This window comes from Anopheles aquasalis, chromosome 3 (assembly GCF_943734665.1).
Source record: "Anopheles aquasalis chromosome 3, idAnoAquaMG_Q_19, whole genome shotgun sequence".
NCBI lineage: Eukaryota > Metazoa > Arthropoda > Insecta > Diptera > Culicidae > Anopheles > Anopheles aquasalis.
The window spans coordinates 44,383,402-44,399,063 of NC_064878.1; the positions used below are offsets into that span (position 1 = coordinate 44,383,402).

Consider the following 15,662-nt stretch of genomic DNA (forward strand, 5'->3'; position numbering starts at 1 on the left):
GCGAGCGAACGAGAGAGAGCGTATAGACACCCTGAGGATCGTTCTAACGATGCGCATTCTTCTTCTAGGAGCAGCAGCAGCAGAAGAAGAAGAAGTGATACACGTTTTATGTGCGAGCGCGCGTGAGCCAAGTTCCTAGATTCACTCTGGAATGTGAGCAGGAATGCGCCGAAAACGCACAAAAACCCGTTTCGCGATGCCCGTGGCCAGGGCAGACCACGGGCAGAAAATGTGGCAAGCGGTTCTTCTTCGATGCTGATGGCGCTGGGCGGGTTATGAAATGTCACGCAATCCGTTTGCGGTTGTGTTGTGAGATGACATTCGTGGTCTTCTTGTGTCGTGGACTCCTTTGCGAGCGCGTTTGCTGCCCGGTCGAAATCCGGTGGAAAATAGACGGAACGGAAAGTGGATTGAACTGGGCAGTGATGCGATCCGTTCGCATGAATGATTCACTTACGTGCAATTCGATTTCGCTGGATTTCACAATTTGTGGCAATTTTTGGAAGAATCGTTATGGAGAATGCGAGCGAAGCGATTCTGAATTGAAAAATTATTGACTTTTTATTTAGGTATTTTTTTCGCGTACACTATTATCCGTCAGTTGTAACGTTTAGTAAGCTATGTATCGCAAGTAAGGAAAAATATTGCCCATTTTAAAGAGGAGTGCTGTTCATAAAAACAAGAATATTAGAAACACTCCGCGATCTCTCTTGTGGAAAATGTGGCATTACATCCTGATTAGTGTAGAGATCGCAGAGTATCTGTTCTAAAGGTCAGTTCTAACAGTTTAGAATAAAGTTCAAACGTCTGCGATAGTTGAGAAGAGGCAAAAGAAGCTATTTCGATTTAAGTTTCATTTCTACTGCACTGAATAACGTACTCATAATAATTACTGAATAGAAATAAAAGGAATCAGTTTAAAACTGCTCGTAGCGCGTTTATAGAACGGTACCACCTTCAATCTCTTTCAGGTTCTACAACAAGTGCTTTAATGTAACATTTAACACACTGAATAGGCAGCGCTGTTAGAAATTGACAAATGAACATTAATTAGTTTGCATGCAACTATTAATCAGTAATACAAAGCGCGTTGACCACCTGAGATATGACGCCAAATGTTGAACCCAAAAAATACTGAACTCAATCTACATCGAAACATCGTTTGAAGTACAAATTGAATTGCGATTAACTTGAGGAGCAGCAACATCGCTGACCTCCCATCACGCTACTACGCCGATATCTGGTTACTGTTGCTACAGTTAATTGCTAATGTTAATCAAGCCTTTCTTCAAGACACAACCGCTGGATGAGACCGCTTTGATCCGCTTTCTTGCATCCCTCGCAACACGCTGAACGCATTGCAGAGCGACCGTGCGGGGGTGGGGTGATTGCACGGCTGACCCAAACGACAGTGTTGCGTTCGCATCGCGCCGCAGAGCCCACGCGGTATGCCAACCGCTCCGATCGAGAGCTCAAACGACGACAGCAACGGAACTATTTTCGTCCAACTTTCTTCCGTGAGCCCGTGAGCGCGATCAATCTCGGTGACCGAAAGAGAGCCGAACCATCATCGCACACCATGGCGACGACCCCCCGCCCGGTGTGCCCTGGACAGCGAAAAATAAGGCCAAACGGTGGCCAGCATGCTAGCTGATGTGAAGGGCACCCCAGCAGGCAGCATCAACAGCAGCAGCAGCAGCAGCACCAGAAGGAAGCAGATAAATAAATGCCAACGACTTCACTCTCCGGTCGCGCGGGATATTCCAATCACGAACCAAGCGAGCAGCCGCTGCTGCCAGTTGCACGCGCGCGTTTTGTGATAATTGATTTCACACCGCGCCAGACAACAGACACGGCGGCACTGACGCCTCCTCTGCTACAGTCAACAACGAACTCGCTGCGATCGCTTTGGTCAAGCGGACGCCATTTAGCGGAACGCGGATCGGGAACGAGAGCAACCGTGTGGTGGGCTCCTCTTGGGGTAGGTTCAATCGTTTCCCTCCCCTTTCCCTTTTCACTCAAGACGTCTCTCGGATGACCTACTTGCGCTGGTTGCTTCCCTCCCAGCCATGCCATGTCACGTACTGCGCGTAAATCGATACGTTTTGGTCTCGTCCACGTCGTTGTCGTCGTCGTCTCTTCTTAAACCTTTTCGCTATTTTGCCTTTCGCTCCATTTTATGTTCCTTCGCCACGATTACGGAGCTTCTTCCCCTCGTGTTCGGCGTTGGCTGCGGTCAAACCACAGAGCCACAGAACACGCACCACACCGACGAGCATCGATTTGTCCTTCAAGCCCTTCAAAAGACCCCACTAGACACACCGAGGGCCTATTATTGAACGGACCAATTAGACCTTGCTGTCCACTTTATGGCACCACCGACGAATGGTACGCGGATTCAAGGCGATGCGTCAAGGTCACTGGGAGCTGGCTGGACTTTGAGAACGCACCCGGCCGGAATGCGTCATCCAGAACGAAGTGGTCTATTGGTGATCTCTTCTGGCTACACCTTCCGTTTGGTTCAGGCTACCTGCTGCTGCTGCTGCTGGCAATTTATGAAGACAGCTTTCGCAAAACGGTTCATGTTGATGGTCTTCCTCGTCCTCTCCTTTCGGTCTATCTCTCTCGCTGCCGGAAGTTAGCGTTTAGGTCGGGCTGACGCATGTTGATCCGAAAAATTCGTTTCGCACCAGAGGCAACGCGATCCGGAGGCCCGGAAACTCACCAGCTCGCCAGTGTGCACTCGGGGGCACGGAAAAAGTGAAACTGATAGCAATAACCGAAGCCGGAGACCAGACACAAACACGCGCCTAGGTAAACCAGAGCGTGGAACTAGATTGTACGATTCCGGTCGAGGCGTTCAAGAGTGTTGCCATTGCTCAGGAGAAGTTCGGCTGTCCATTTGTGGCATTGGGAGGGCAGCTTTGGGACATGCTTTATGATTCGACACTAATAAGCCACTCACGCAGCAGCGGCAGCCGAAATCATGAACATAAACTAGCGAGTAGGACTTTCACTGGCGCAACCACCTTGGCCTCTACGTACATCTCCGTTGGTCACTTCCACAATTAGTGTTGCGCATCGGGTTTTTTTTTTTTGGGGGGGGTTTCTTGTTTACAATTCACTCGCTACGCGTGAGAGGTAATAATAAAACGTAATCAAACACAATTTCGAGCACAGTTTAAATTCAAGATAGTGGCCTCTTCGCTAGCGAGCGAGGGGTCATTTATCATTTAAAATTCTTACGTTCTGAGGCTCCCAGTCATCCAATCCAACAATTCAATAATTCCTCGTAAATCATTTTGGAGCACTTCAATTAGTTCACTCTGGTACAAGGCGCCCTTATCTTAAGCGCACTAGCGCCGTTCGAGGGCCCTAAATTGGGGCCTTGGCTTAAGATCCCAAAAACTCCCACGGTCTTCCGAAGACCATGAGCACTCTGGTGCTCCATAAGTCCATGGCTCGATCTCGCGCTCTCTCTCACACTTCTCCTGATGAAGTAGCAGCAGCTTCAAGAAGCTATGTTGAGCATAGACTGCCACTCGAGATGTTGTGTCGAGACGAGGCCGCAAAGTCCGAGACCAATTACGAACGCAGTCCGGTCAAGCGCATACTTTCCGTCGGAAGTGCCATCTCCACCATAACTCATATCAGTGACTTGGGGACTCTCTCTGTCATTCCACTGATTCGAATGTTCCTGCTACTTGCTGCAGTGGCCTCTCCCTCCATTTAAGGGCTTCCTGTGTCCGTTTGCAGCAAGGAGAACAGTGCGACCATAACCTCATAAAAATGCGCCTCCACCGTGGCCTAATAATAGACCGACTGGGCCTATAGCTGTCTGCACTGGCCGGCGTTGTTGTTTATGCCACCCCAAAAACCACCCAAGTGCACCACGGTGCCCATCGGATCACCATTACCTTCGAGACGCTTGCGTTCCCGGGGGTCCAGGCTGGTATCGCTGATGGACAGAGCTCGTTGCGCCAGGCTAATTAAATTAAACATTCATTTATAGGTTCTAACGATGCAGTTCTGTTCCTTCTGTGCTGTGAAGGAGGCTTGCTTTATGGAAGGGTAATTTGGCTTCGGAAAGGATGCGCCGCGCGACTGATTGCGTCCATCGGTTACCATCATCGTTCCATTCTAATGCTCTATAGCGTGAGGGCATGGAAACACCAGCACAACCGACGCCTTTTACCATCATTACCGTCAAGGCAAGGAGCTGGAACAGACAGAGCGTCGTGCCGTGCCGTGGCGTGCCGCGTCCATGATTCCGGAGGCAATCTGCGTGAATGCAATCTTCCGGGATGACTGGCGTACACGGGCGGTAGCTATCAGGCTCAGCTCCGTAACGCATTCCCACATGCAAACCCTCACGTATCCCCGCATAACAGCATGAAAAAGGCAGTCCCAATGTGAGATGGTGGTCCGTCTTTCGGTGGATCTTCTGCCACATAAGTTGAACGCATTCTATGCTCGCCGCGCTTCTTGCCCAGCCGATGCATCTCCCATCCTGCATCGTACCATCATCATGAACATCATCTTCGTCGTCGTCATCGTCGTCGTCGTCGTGCGAGCACGATGCAGCGTAAACACGAGCATGAATATTTATAAATAATAACCTTCCTGCCCTGCCCTGCCCCCACCCGGGTGTCTTCCACTGTGTGTGCGAGCGAAGGAAGAAACCTCTGAGAACACACTTCTGCTGAGACGAGACGAAGCGGCATAAACCATATTAACGCGCTTCACACGTTTCGACCGACCAGACCGCGACGCGCTTCCGTGTATGGGCTGCGCGTGAGAAATGCTGGTCGTTTGGTGAGAATTCTACCGTCCAGGACTGGCCAGAGACTTGGTAATTATGTATTGCATGCTTTAAAACTCCAAATTTGAGCTTACGAGTTTAGGGAACGAACCTCGTGCGAGCGATGATCAGAACGGATCAACAAGAAGCACGATTCGCAATCCCGCGCATCGGTTTCGCGGAGTAAAGAGCCTCCCGGAGCGATGTTTATGCGCTTGATGAAGCATACACAACATGGCCAACAGCAACAACGACGAGATTCGCTCCACTGTCTGGGTGGGGGATGATTCGATGCTGTCTGGATATTAAAGTCTGGCAAACCAGAACAACGAACGCGCACTGTGAACGTTGTATCTCGTTGAACCACCACCACCACCACCACCACATCAGCCTGCCTGCCTGCCTGTCAGCCAACGAGCCAGAACACCCTCCACGTTCTCGGGCACGGGAAAGTTGTTTCAAGCATAAAAGCATCGGCTTAGCGGAGGACCATATGTGGGGCCACTGTTGCTGGCAGTTGGCGAGTCGCGAGTTAACCTCGTGGCGCGCGTTTAAGTGGATAATAAGACCCTCACTTAAGCGCAGCAGATAGGCCGCGTCGGGGCCCATCCGCAACGCACACCAAATGGCAATCTTGTGCCGCGCACATGGATTGATGGTTTGTGTACAACTTTTTCCCTTGCCGGCGTTTAGTAGATCGTCAACTTTTACTTTTATTTCTGGAAAAGTGACTCCGGGTAAAGGATGATTACCAGCCTGCCACGTGTCATCGTGCGGTTATTAGCACAATATTGGAGCAATTTTACTAAAGACAACGACGCACTGGAGGTTTAGGTGGATTCGTTTGGAGCAACCAAAAACCTCCAACAGTCCTCCAAACGATGTGAAACGATTTCAAAACCGAAAACGGATTGTTTTGTCACTGGAATGCAATTTGTAACTTGAGGATGAACACCCAAATCACACCCTGAACCCTCCCGGAGGCGAAATGCTTTACTTTTGTCTTCTTGGCTGGTCTGTGGGTTAGGAAAATTCATAATCTACAAGGTGTGAGCGCCTTTAAAATTAAAAACCGACCACACCATTGTGTAAGGCCACGCGCACCACGATGCCAGGGCCAGTTTTCACACCTTTTTGATTAAAAATGCTTTTCCTTTCCCTTCCAAACCGTTCAACCTCGTCGTCGTTGCGGTTGCCAGGCTATGTTTCCAGTGCCTCCGGTGTTGGCTACCAGGCTTTCGACACATTTTCGGCGACTCACGCCGCGTGCGATCAACATATAGATAAAAATGCACCAAAACAAATGGCCAAACCCCCTTCGGCGTGCTGCGCTCTCTTCACATCAGCTATCACAATCAACACGGTCGTCTACTGGAGCTCTACTGGAGGCCCCCCGAAAAGGTGCCTTGGACATAAAAATTGCATCACAATCGGACGCGGCTTGGGGTGTGAAAGAAGCTCATAACAGCTTCGTGTGCTCTCAACAAATCTCGTGAACCAGGATCGGACCGGATTCGCTGCTGGAAGACCGATTTTCCAGTGCCGGAGGTGATGGTCAAACAGAGCGGGAACCCAAAACGGACGGATTGGGCTCACGAAAGCATAACTCGTCACAATTGGACCCCCGTCAAATGCGGCATCTAGTTCGACATAATGGAGGACGCTTGAGCAACTGCACCGGTACCTCCACATGCCAACGGCGCGTTATCATGTTATGGCCAGCCAGCGGTCGCCCAAAACGGAACGTGGCCCTTCCCGGTTTTTGGGCCAATTTGAGCACAAATTGAACAATCGAACCGGATCGGCGACCACCGGCTGTATCGAGAGCTGCTCATTAGTGGTCGCTTTCAGTGGCAGGTTGGCCCACACCATCGTAAATGGGCGGACGTCGGGGTGCATTCGGAGATCTTGCGGAAGCGATACAAAAGAAAATCAATCCTTCACATTCGCCAGCGCCGTCAATATTGGGTGACAGCGTAATGGGGTGCAACCGCATCGTCAAACCGCGGGCACCTCCATTCGGAGGGATGCTTCCAAATTTTCCTTCTCCGCTTTCGAAGAAGCAGTTCTGCACCATCACGCGCGACGATTACGATTACCACTGCCTGCGGCTGACCGAAAGAGGCAAATTGCATAACACCGAGGCGCGCCGCACCCCATTTGGAGATCAGCAAAAGGTGGGCGGTTGTTGCCGCTGTCTGGTCATCGTCGTCGTCGTCGTCATCATGGGTTCATTAAAGTAGCATTTTCCGCGCGGCACTCCGAGGAATGCCGAGAAAATGAGAGCTGATAAAAGCAGCAGCGGGCGAGCGCGCGCGCGCGTCACAGAGAACCCGCGAGAAGCACGCTAGCAATCATCATTATCAGTTGCGAGCGGTGCCGCATCATCCTATTATGCCGCGAGCGTGAGCCGCGGAAACCCGAAATGCACCCGTTAATGCTGCTGCTCCATTGTGGGGAGGATGGCCACAGGCCCAAAACAAACAACTCGCCGGAAACAAAACATCAACACGCACGCACGCACGAACGAAATCCCTCCGGACGGACGGACGGATGGATGGACGGTGTAGTGGCCACCGGTCTGCCGATCGTTCGTTGTAGGAAGTGCGTATGAAATGGAAAACGTGCTGGTACCCCCTTCTCGGTGCACTTTAAAAGCCCCCAACTGACCTGGCTCGGGGAGTCATTGATGGATAATCATGCCGCTTGCTGCCAGTGATGCAATCCGCTCGTTGTCGGTGATGGTGTGGTGTGAGATGCGAAAACGGACCCCGAAAGTTACGGCCGGGTACGCAATCATCACGATCGTGATCTGGCCGGATCGAAGTGTAGAACACGGGTCTCTCTAACGAGTACTACGTATCGAGCATCGACAACACGGTAATCTGTTCCATTGCCGCTCGCTAGAATCGTGGCCGTCTCGTCGGTTGTCCATCAGTTTGTTTGCTTACCTAAAACAGGAGAAAAGAGAAGGGGAAAAGAGAACATTAAACATTGGAATCGATTTGCAGTTACAATTCACAGAAGTGGTGTTTTGGCTTCGCTGCATCCAAACAAAACACCAATTTCGTGTCGAAATCGGTGTTAAAATGGAAGCAACACAAGCACTGTGACCTGTTCTGTTCGGTGGAATCTATCGAGACAACGATTGAAAGCGGTACTGACTGGTCGTTGATTGTTGATCGGATAAACAGTCACTATCGATCGTCTGTCACACATTTCACACAGCATTGCTGTCCAAATCCTTTACGTTACGAGTGTTCGATGAGCTTAATGACAAATGCAACTCTTTCCATTAGAGGCTCCTATTGGTTGACCGGATTATAGTATTTCAACCCTAATGATGCTCGTTTGTGCATCGTTCGCGCAACTAGCAGCATGATCCGGGAGGCGAAAGTCAGTCAATCAAATTGATATTGATGAGGCATTAATTGGATCGCAACTATTTCCCGTTGTCCATCAGTCTTCCACATCCCATCGATGCACTGCATTCTAGGCCTTCCGAGGCGAGTTGCTTTTCCCGATGTCCCTTAGCTAGCCAGTGGCTGCATCGACCACCAGCTGCACCATTCCCTCGCTGCCAAGTCTGTGAATAGCGACCGAGCCACAATAACGACGTCAGTGGGCGAGTGATCGATGTCGCTCGACCGCAGCTGTCGCTAACACAGCTCCACTGTGCCCATAATTGATTTAGGACCGTTTGTGGTCAACCTTGCATCCATCTTTCGTACAACCGTTGGCCGCTTTATTTTGCAGGATTACATCGCAAATTCCTGGATCTAACCGGGAGAGATCATGGAGAGACTCTGTCGCTCTACTCTTGTTTCATTAATCAACAAATGACAATGTAGTAGAGCGTGTTTCCTACACCATAAGCATCCTTATAGTTGAGAATATATTCCTGGAACTACTCTTTGATGATCAGCACCATCTATATCCATTAAAAGCTACGAGGAGCCACCCGCGGCCGGAAAGCCTGTCAACCGGGACAGAAAGAACAGACAGTGGATCCATTCTAATCCAATGAAACGTTCTCTGAAGGAGGTTAAAATACACTCTTTTTAATATGTCCAACGCCTAGGGCATTGGTCCCGGGCTAATAAATTAGTGGCGATCGAAGCATAAAACAGAAAACTGTCTCAAACCGCCAGCAGTCCATCCATCCGCTACTGGGACGCGGAACAGAACAGACCGTTCTGGCCAGGGCGATACAGCCGACTAGCAGACTGACTTCGTTCGACCAAAGGCAGAGAACATGAGAACGAAGGGAACAGATCCGGCCCACTGACAGTGGATTTTGTTGATTTATGTTTTGTTGTTTTCTAATGGGTTTACTACGGAACTTGGGAACGTTTCCGTGTAACTCTGCCGGTGCTGCTGTCAAACGACTCAATAAACGGTCCATTTTTGAGCAGACACGGACACCACAGATACAGCTAAAGGGTCTTTTCAAAATATTCTGCCCGCTGCTTTAAGAAATCATTAAAATGGACTGCATCGAATGTTGACGATGAAGCCCAAAAACAGATGCACTTCCTTACTCATAAAAAATTATGTTCCACTTCATCACACGATGATGACAAGTTTCCCGGAACTAGAATTCTAGAGCGAAATCTCAGCTAATTCTATGAACTATTCCCATGAACTTCCTTCCTCGATACCGCCGACGAGACAACATTGTCCGCAACGGAAAGACATCACATCTTGAAGCCTGAATTCGTGTTCACTTCGCATTGTGGATCGAGTTTCTTTAAATGGTATTACTAACTACCGGAATGCATCGCACACGCCATCGCTCTAACGGCACAACCAACGTACGACCAAGCGAACGCGCCTTTTCTGTTACAGTGCAGCGGGAAGTTCGAAGTAAGTTTCGCTTCTTTTTGCTCTCGAATGCCCGGCCGGTCGATACGGGCACGATGAGTCATTGCTCATGCTATTTTCTATTCAGATGCAGTGCCTGGTTCCTTGTCGCTTTCGTCAGGCACACTGATACTGAGGCCAGACTATCAGGCTGCTATTGATAGCGTTCACAATCGAGGGCATATGTTGCGTTCGAAAAAGAAAGCAGGAACTCGCGGCAAAAAATAACCATACACCGCGATAAGAACAGAACCGCTAGGCGTGTGCAGGAATTCAAAGACCAACAGCCACCCGTGCAGCTAGAACGGGGAAACAATGTCCAAACATCTGTTGACCCCATGTGTCGTCAGTTTTTTTAAATTCTGTTGATTCAGTGTCACAAGAATAATCTAACGTTGTTGGTCAGTTATCTGCCCTTTAATGAACCATAGCCGTTACAATAGTTCTATATTGAATTGCATAATTAAGCTTTCATTTCATCGTCTTTTAGTGTGTCAATAGTTTACAAAATGGAAAAGTTTAATGAACGAATTGAAAGAGTTAAAAAAGTATTTCCATTTCATCAGTTAACGAATGATATATTTGCCGTAATTGCTCAACACCTGAAGCGACCTCCGTCCATTGCAGTACCCCATATTTCGATGACAAAGCTGAACGCTCGACTGAACACACTTTGCCATGACATGATTGGGGGAGGGCGACGAATGAGAGGCTTTGTACACGGACGTACCAGGACGAAACCAGGCGACCCAGACGGCCACTTCATGCCATTTATGGAAGATGCTACAACAAGCTGTCCTCCAGGCGAGGCGAGGTGGAAGCGAACGTAAAACGTGATCTCGAACGGTCTCGTGACGAAGCGGCGAGCCACGACGCACTATTCAGCACTATACTTGATATACGACGATGCAATTGCAGCTTGAGTGTATTTACTTTCGAACGAAAAGAATCAAAAGAAATCCAAAACGACATTAAATGTACTTTTGATACTCTAAGCCTAAAAGGCCGTCGTGGATTAGGCTAAGCGAGCATTTTGAAAGGCAACGAACTTCTGCAAGGCCGATATAAAGCTGGTGCTACCTGGTGGAACACGTTTGCCGGGCGAAGTGGTCTAATGGGGAATTAATTTTAGGCAGCGACCTTGCAAGGCTGATACAATCCCCGACCGTCTACCGGTAGCAGCGGTCTCATCCGCGAAAGATACGCGAAACTTCCACGGCTTCCAAATTTGTACAAATCCAAAGATAGATATCGCGAGGAACCCAATACACACATTGGGGTGCGCAGAGCGAGTGTACAAGAATGTGGCTTCACGGACTATTTCAAACGGATCGACGGCACAAGAAGACGGTCCACTTCGAGCTTCTCTAGTGTTTTAAACGGTGGGGAATCCGAAACGATTTACTGCCGTAAAGGTTTATGTGTTTTGCTCGAGGAGGATGCAGGGAAAGAACTTTTCACATTTAGCCGATGGAACCTGATCGTGTCCTTGCCACGGGACGCGCAAACAGTTCCGGGAAGTAGTTGTCTAGCGAAGCGAAAGTCAACTAAATCACACAAACGATACCCAACGATGTGCAGCAGTCAGTTAAAAATGAGTTGATGCGCTGTTGTAAACTTATAGAACTCTTTTTAACTCTATTTTATATCATTAATGCCACAATGATATATTTTTTCAGGATAAAATAACTCACATAACTCAACTAATATAGCAAATCATAAAAAGACGATTCATTCAAATGATAAAAAGACGAATCCATCGTTTGTATAAATGTTTTCAATTCAATTCTAGGAGATGCAACACCAGATTTCTCTTCGACACTTGAAGTGCTTTCCAAATTTATGAAATGTTTTCTATTCCTAGATGAAGAACAACTTATGAAAGATAAAATACGGCAGTTCTTAGCTATTCCAGACTGAAAGTCATAAGAGAGACATCTGCGCGACCGCGCGAATACCGAGGAAAAGTTCTCCAAAGCAATTCCAGAACAAATAACACAGCCAGCGAAACACGATAGCGAGCACGGGAAATTAAAAGCAAAAATTCCCATTTTAGATTGCACAACCATGACTAGACCGACTGCACCAGTGAACGGAAAAAGGAAAACTCCAAACTCACTACCCCCGTTGAACGATAACACCGTTCAACCAACGGCCAGAGAGTGGAGCGATATCGATTTTGCAAAAGTCCTTTCCACTGGCCATGGGAGAAGCAGCTAGCCTGAGAAATAACGTTTCAAACCGTTGGTCCATTCTGGGACACCCCTGCGGCCATCACTGGAACTCCACAGCGTCTCGCCATGACGAGATAGCTAAATGGCCGTTGTTCCGAATGTTGCTGACGGAAAGGATTTGCCAGTCAACAACATTATAACACTCGTTGTCCCAATTGACCCTGACCGTGCACAGGGACCTCACATTTCACTAAGCTACTACTGCTATTTACAAACTCCACACCACACCTGAAAGCTTAGTTGCCGAGCGCCATCGCGATGGCCATACTGCGGCTGTACGCCATCCCGAGAGGGTTTTCCATTTTCTGTTTGTATCTGATTTGCATAATTAAGGTGACCACGCACTAGGGCACGATCACACAGAAGAGGAAAATCATAAAAAGTGTCAACATGTTATGGCCCCCGGACCAGAACATTATACATTAGGCTCCCTGCAGACATTGTCTTTGCCGTGTCTTCTCTCTGTCTCTCTCTCCAGAACAGATCAGGATAACCCTTTCTCCGGCCCTACCGAAAGCTCATCATAATGCTCTCATCCTTGGGGATGTCGTCAGCCTTCTATTTATAGCACACCACCCACCCTACCACTCGCTGTCCCATGTGCCATCATAAGTGCACCTCTTGGTCTGCTGAAAGTGTTTGCAGTGGGCGCCACACGACTGTCGAGAGACGGATGAGCACTTCTTTGTGGGCTAGGGCATGACATCAAATGATATTGTTACGACGATGAGATGAAGTTCAGGCGAACGGATGCGTGACGTGGGAGTGAAAAACGATACCGCCATTTCCGGGGGAACATAAATTCGTATTTTTCCCATCGACATCGTTCTGGACCGTGGCCTTTCCGATTGCAGGGTGTGGCCTTTTGTGCGCTTTTTGCATAATCCGGATGCATCTAGAATCGGTTTTGTGATTTTGTGACAAACCACCGAGAACCTCGATGACGGTACCACCTTTCCCCCCTGTTTCACCATTCCGTGGCACGCTTTCCGCCGTGCTCCTCTTCAGTTAGCCCCTCAGAGGTTAACTATTGTGCGGTTTGCGGTAACATCAACCACCGGCTGTCGGATCAGATATCGGTGTAGCACGCTTCGGTAACGTCTGTCGACAACGCCCTTAACGATGACGCCGCTGCTGACCACCACTACCCCCGCGCGAACCCCAAAAGCTCGCTGCATCCACTCATCGAAAGGTAGATGCTTTGTAACATGAAACCGGTGCCTTAGTCTCGTTGAGCCCACTTGCTGTGCGAACGTTCTTGAACCTCATTCCCCCGCCCCACCCCAAAAACCCCTCTCACCACAGCCTTCGCCACAGGCCAAACAAAACCCCCCGCAGGAATTGGAGAAAACAGGAGGCCGCTAGGCACAACGGCATGTTCGAGATCGTCAGTAACGGTGCTGCACGCTGGACTTCTGTCGGCGCCCATCGAATCATTGAACTCCGAGGAAAAGTGTTTTAGCCAGCAGAAGGCAGCATCATCGGATCGATTCACAATTACCGACGCACGCACCCATCTGTCAGCCTGCCGGTTGGTGGCCACCGAACCGCGGAATCGCTTCAACACCACCACCAGCACGGAACGCGCTTCTTCCGGTACCACCGGGCATCATAGCAGGCCGGAAGCCTCTTTCTCTCTCCCTCTATTTCTGTGTTTCTGTTCCAGAAACCCAATCAACCGTTGAATGCATTCTCCAGCACGTTTCGCGTTGTGCGTCTATCTCAACCTCCCTGCCGTTAAAACTGCGATCGATTTGCGCGAGGGTCCCCAGGTTCTGACGCCAGGCCAACAGCACAGGTGCGCGCGATGGGAATCCGTAGCAAAACCTGGGCGCGTGATTTATCCGATGTAAATCCGTTCCGTTCTGGCCCTGCCCGTGTGCATCCGGCATGACATTCGTCAACGTTTGCGTGCGACCGTGGACAGCAGGGGCTTGGCCATCACCCCCTTGGCCACACGCAAATGACGCAAAGTTGTGTTGTGGTTCTTTGCCATTTGGACACAATGGCAAGTGGCAAGTTGGAAACATAATGTCATCATTTTGGTTGAAAGTTTTCCCCGCAGTCGCTTCCAATCGTCACTTTTCTTCGGAAGATTCTTTATCGATCCACCCATTTCACAGGTTGGCCCAAGAGTGCCGGAGGTGGTCGTACAAATAAGGAAAGGATGAAATTGTGTTCTAGACCACCCTCTCTGCTTCGCCCGGGGGCAAAACTTTGTCCTGTGCGGACGGGGTTGCTAACAACATTTGTCACCGTCGCGAGCACCCCCCAGCAGCAAGATATCAAATACGCCTAGTAGGCCCCACCCCTTCAATCGTTGCCATCGAAACACGCTAGGGGTCACTCGAGGGAAATGGATGGCAAAAAGGGCTAACGCATGAGAACATATGTTTTCATCGAAAATTTACAATTTTTGGATCTATTAGCGATTTTAGATCTTCAAACTTTTTATCGCTTCTTTTTGAAAAAAGAAATGATAGCCAATAACTAAACTGACCATTATCGTTACTTAAAGAGATCAACCAATGCCCAAGAAAGAGAGCAGAAGCGAAAGCAATCAACAGGAAAGGGCGAGACGAACGCCGACGAAGCAAACAAAAGGCCAGAAACGTCCTTCAGCGCAAAGCCGTTCGTCCTTGCAACAGCTGCTGCTGCTGGCGAAGGGATCCCGTTTTTTGGCCTCGGAGTTTCATTTCTGCGCAACGGAGTTTCATCGCTGGGCCCTTCTGACCGTGGTTACCATGGTAGCGAATTTTGGCAAAAGAGGAAAACGCAAAGGGAAACGGGCATCAGCAACACCAGCATCTTTTTACCTTTTGCCAGAAGAACCTTGTGCCTTCCGGGGACCTTGAGGCCGATTCATGAACGACCCGGCAGCTGCTGCAACTCGGCTTGGTTCTCGATTTTTCCCCTCGATCCTTTTCCGCTCCGCGACCGGCCCAAAAGACGCAGGCACTTTTGCTTCTATTTCTTCTTCTTCTTCTTCTGGTGGTGCTGCTGCTGCTGGAACACTTAAACTCTTCACGGTTGTGCAACGAAAACACAATTTTCACGATGGCCAACCTTTTTTTTTGGGCTCGTGTATTTCACAACTTCACTCACTAACTTTTCACGAAGAAACTTTGGCCACAACACAACCGAACTGAATGAAAACTGTTACTGCAGAAACCGAGGACCCAGTTTTCCGCCGAAAATGATGCACTTTTTAGGGGGAATTCGATTATTTCCCCATTTTATGCACTAATTTCTTCGCTTTTAGCACAAAACACCACTCAGTGATAACTCTTTAACCGTTTTTTTTTATCGGAACAGGACGCACAAAAAACGAATCACGCGATGGAGTACGGGAAAGGGATAACTCAAAACTTTACGGAGTTTTTTGATAAACAAGGATCCTTTGACCACAAGGAATCGTCCGTGGAAATCGTTTCCAAAATCCGGCAAATAAGTTTTAATTAAATTCGACGACGAACGACGATCCGCTTCGCTCGACGGTTCAGGGAGTTTTTGAGAGCGGCGGCCACAAACAAGCGCACGGAACCGAGGTCCACATCAAACATTTGAAAAATGAATACGAAATTTTGACAGTCACTGTTACATGGCAGCTGCGTATGTTTTGGATGCAATCGGAGATGCTGTTTTCGCTTTGAGGAGTAAGAAATCCGTTTCGAAGGCTCAAGTTTTTCAAGTTTTTAAGAATTCTGATTCTTAAAGTGTAAAAGGTTCGGTTTCCAATCCCTTCGCAAGACAGCAATGATGAT

The 15,662-nt window shown here is 48.9% G+C and overlaps 1 protein-coding gene across 1 annotated transcript in view; it reads right to left on the minus strand.

Annotated features, from left to right (window-relative positions):
* LOC126574206 (uncharacterized) overlaps nucleotides 1-15,389 on the minus strand; it is a 43,692-nt gene extending 28,303 nt beyond the window's left edge. Inside the window, exon 1 of the mRNA XM_050234259.1 lies at nucleotides 14,715-15,389. The gene's annotated coding sequence lies outside the window, so the exon portion shown is untranslated. The remainder of the gene's footprint in view (nucleotides 1-14,714) is intronic.
* Nucleotides 15,390-15,662: the final 273 nt, after the last annotated feature.